Below are 4,737 nucleotides of genomic sequence, written 5' to 3'. Positions count from 1 at the left end.
AGCAGCCTTTTCATAATTAACGTTACATGAAATTCTCACTAAAGCTTACTTGTTAAATCATTCATCAAGAAGTGCGACTGAGTTATAACAACACTTTTTGAAAGTGATTACAAAAACTAGTTTCTTTACAGCTGTTAGGAAGATTAATAATGTGAAGACGAAATTATACCTCACATAAAAATAAACAGTACTATATTTAAAGTGCTAACCTTTTTTAGGCAAAGTACCCTTCACGAATACAGAGAAAATGCACATATAATTAAAATTAAATTAAATTAAAAGTGCATGCCTGGCCTATAACAATGTCACTCATCCATGTGAATCCATATGGGTTTACATACCTCATGCTTATATTATAAAGATGTTAAAGTAATTAATTGATATGCCAAATCATATGGCTAACACAATGCAAACTTTATCATTTACTTTAGTTTTTATTGTAGGGGCTTTATGCTCTTCAAGGTTTATTATCTATTATGAATGTTTTATTGCATTTTAATTTAATTAATTTTTTATTTAATGTCAAATTTCAGTTTTCTTAAATATATAATTTATTGACGCAAGCGACAACATCACACGTGAAGCGGTTCATTAACATTTACCACCAGAGGGCGCCATTGACCTAACGGCAAAAAGTGACGACGACATGATTGACAAACAGCACATTAGTCATGTGTCACAGATAGTTCAAAATTCCGTCATTTACACCGATGCATCACTTGATTTCACTTATGTAGAAAGAAAACATGCATTTCCCAACATATTCAACATATATTTTTAATAAACATTGTGTAATGTTGTCTTAATTCAATTTCTGGGTTGCAACACAGCCACGAGACAAAGTCAACTGATGCTTATGCTATAAAGTGAATGAGAGATACGTAATTAAGTTCAGTCATAGTTTTACTTGCTGTACTCTTTGGCAATCAATACAGTGTCCAGCTGACCCAGGTTCAGTTAGGCCTAAATGACCCCATGAACTTACTAAGGATAACTGATTTCAGAGCAGGACCAACACAGAGCATCAGTCATGTGCTTTGAAGTAAATTCACATCATGTGACACTTCCTTAAATGTCTACAGGAAATAAACAAGCATCACTAGGCACCATATTCTGTGTACTTCATGGCTGCTGAAAGCACTAAATTACTTACATGTAGCATAATATTTATTCATCAGCTAACTAAGTAACATAACCACTAAGGCTTTTTTGTGGCGACTGAATGTTTCATATTTGATTCTGTGAATGCAGAACATTGTGACTCTCCGGAAAACGCAGATGCAAGCATGCCTTAAACATACAGTACAGTGCGTCTGCGGTTAGTTTTCGCTTACGTGCATGTGTCTTTGGTCTGGTAGTGTTTGAATGTGCTCTCCTTTCCAGATCTTACAACCTACATTCTCTTGCTGTGTTTCCTATCTGTAAATCAAACAGGGTGAAATCATCAAGGATGTGGCTTGCGTATGCTCTCGAAAACTTTGACTAGGCCTGACGTTTTTGTTGCCAGTCTGTGTCAGCGCAAGACATGCAGATATCGTTATTATGACTAACTACAAAAATCGGAAACACCAAAAATATGTCTGTAGATAAAGTTAACACTTTAAATGCATCTTTAACGCTGTTGGATTAGCGTGCATGAATATTCCTTAAAATAGGTCTTTTATTAAGCTATCAAACTTTTAGGTGACACTGACACAGATCCTAAACAGCAGATTGTAATATATATATATATATATATGATGCTAGAGGTCAAAGGAGAATGGCCCGATTGATTCAAGCTGATAGAAGAGTAACTTTGACTGAAATAACCACTCGTTACAACCGAGGTATGCAGCAAAGCATTTGTGAAGCCACAACACGCACAACCTTGAGGCGGATGGGCTACAACAGCAGAAGACCCCATCGTGTACCACTCATCTCCACTACAAATAGGAAAAAGAGGCTACAATTTGCACAAGCTCACCAAAATTGGACATTTGAAGACAGGAAAATGTTGCCTCGTCTGATGAGTCTCGATTTCTGTTGAGACATTCAGATGGTAGAGTCAGAATTTGGCGTAAACAGAATGAGAACATGAATCCATCATGCCTTATGACCACTGTGCAGGCTGGTGGTGGTGGTGTAATGGTGTGGGGGATGTTTTCTTGGCACACTTTAGGCCCCTTAGTGCCAATTGGGCATTGTTTAAATGCTACGGCCTACCTGAGCATTGTTTCTGACCATGTCCATCCCTTTATGACCACCATGTACCCATCCTCTGATGGCTACTTCCAGCAGGATAATGCACTTTTACAAAGCTTGAATCATTTCAAATTGGTTTCTTGAACATCACTGTACTAAAATAGTCCCCACAGTCACCAGATCTCAACACAATAGAGCATCTTTGGGATTTTGGTGGAACGGGAGCTTCGTGCCCTGGATGTGCATCCCACAAAACTCCATCTGCAAAATGCTATCCTATCAATATTAGCAAACATTTCTAAAGAATGCTTTCAACACCTTGTTGAATCAATGCCACATAGAATTAAGGCAGTTCTGAATGGGTCTCTATGGGTCCTGTATAGCTCAGTGTTAGAGCATTGCATTAGCAGTTGCTTTGGATAAAAGCACCTGCCAAAATGCAGAGAATGTGAATGTTATAGATTTTTGGGTGGCCTATTTGGTGGCAGGCTATAGTATTAAGGTCAGAGAAAGATTTTTGGTTTGTGTTGAAGTCAATTAATAAAAAAGGTCAAAGCAAAAAAAACCTTTCATGTATGTGCAGTTTCTACAAACATGATACTCATAGTTGAAGTTGAAATTGCCATAAATATATAGTTTTCATATTTCATTCATATTAAACATAGCCCTGCAGTTGGACCTATTCTTACATTGTGGTTTAAGTTCATAGACACGTGGAAGTAAATAACTCAGACAACCTGACATGTCATAAACCTTTAAGATTTACACAGTAATATGTTGCAAACTGTGGTTACATATAATGGCAATAGAAGTGAATTCCTCAGAACAATCACTGAGCACCTGACCTGCCAAAAAACCTACAATATTCTCGCAAAGGAAATGAAACACGCCTTTCCTGTCTATCAGAAAAAATTAGACAGTTGTGTGTGATACCATGTTATCGTTTTGTCTTAGATGAGAGGTGAAAGACAGATCCACCATATAGCCTCAACTTCCTTACGTCTGTAATATTTAAAAAGTGTACGGTGACTAACACATTGTTTTTGTAAACAGGGAAGTGGTGACAGAAACTCAGACATCACCATGTGATGCTAAACCCCATCTCGATCATAAAACAGAAAGCAGTACTAAGAAGGGGATGTCCAATATAAATAGTCATCATTTTATTTAAAAAAAATTCACGTGTGTTCGTGTGAATGTTTTATTATATGGCCAAAAACATATATTTTCAAGAAAGTTTGTAAAACTTTTAATCTTCTCAGCCGGTTAATGTTTGCTTTAGTTAGTTCCACTTAAGCTCACACATCTCCTAACAGAGGAACCACAGCGATAACCTATAACATTGACTATGCACATATGGGTTTTTTAAGCCGTTTTTATCAGTGAGTGATGTCCAACATATGGGATTGACTCAAGGACATAGTGTATTGACTTAAAACCCAAACCTAACCATATATAAACCCTAAAATCAGAGGAAAATGCTAAATAAAAAACAAAATTTTAGAAGCAGCTAATCCTGGTTGTAAGCTTAAACTTGAAACAAACTGTAAACTTATTTCTGAAATCTGATTGGTTGATTGAAACGTTATCCCAGGGTCAACATAATATTGCCCAGAGGACATCAGCCACTTGGCAAAATGAGGACAGCCCCATTGCTCAAATATGTATGCCACTTGATATTTTATGTTTGAAAGGTGGATTTAAAAGTATCTGAACATTTTTTGGGTCCACTCATATTTTTGAATAAAATAATAAAACATCAACAACTATTATTTGCAACTCTTATTTGTTTATTAAATTATTAAATATCTTCATAAAATGTACACAAAAAGATTGTTATACTGTAAATGACACAAACACAGGGAGCATATTTACTCGTTTAGCATATGTGAGAATGACCAATGCCCTTTGTTTCAGGACAAATATTTGTTTGAAGCCGTATACTGAAAAACATTCGGGTTACAAATGGATTCAAAGTATTTCACTTTGTAGGTGTGTTATACAGATATCAATTCTGTGCTGAAGAATACATGTCCAATAAAATTGTTGCTCATTAAAATAATATTTTACATATATTACATTTGGAACATACAGACATTGAAATATCTTCAAATTGTTAAATGAGGTCCACAGGTTACAGTATTTCTGTCAGACAGTTCCTGCTTACTCCTATTTACATGCATCTCACACACTCTTGGTACAAAATGCATACCTTCACACATACATTTATGACATTAGATGCTAAAAGTGAATGTTAAAGGAAGATACCATCCACGTTTACTAGTTGGGATTAGTTGTTCTCTGTCAAAGCCGTAGCTAACACGCAAACCCTTTAGCCCAAAAATTGATTGACAGGTGAGCAGGTGGTCCTTCTCCATCCTCCAGGATTCCTAAGGACACAACAGCGTCTTTCCTACAAATGCAGTGTGGTCACATGCATTTCCGACAACCACCACATGTAGTTTAAATGACCTGATCAAACCAAACCAAACGTCTCGGACCCCATATTTAGCACCATATTGTAGCTCATGAACAGAACAACAGAAACACCAAAGC

The sequence above is a fragment of the Misgurnus anguillicaudatus genome, chromosome 2, assembly GCF_027580225.2.
Source record: "Misgurnus anguillicaudatus chromosome 2, ASM2758022v2, whole genome shotgun sequence".
Classification (NCBI taxonomy): domain Eukaryota; kingdom Metazoa; phylum Chordata; class Actinopteri; order Cypriniformes; family Cobitidae; genus Misgurnus; species Misgurnus anguillicaudatus.
Note: the sequence above shows the minus strand (reverse complement) of the source record.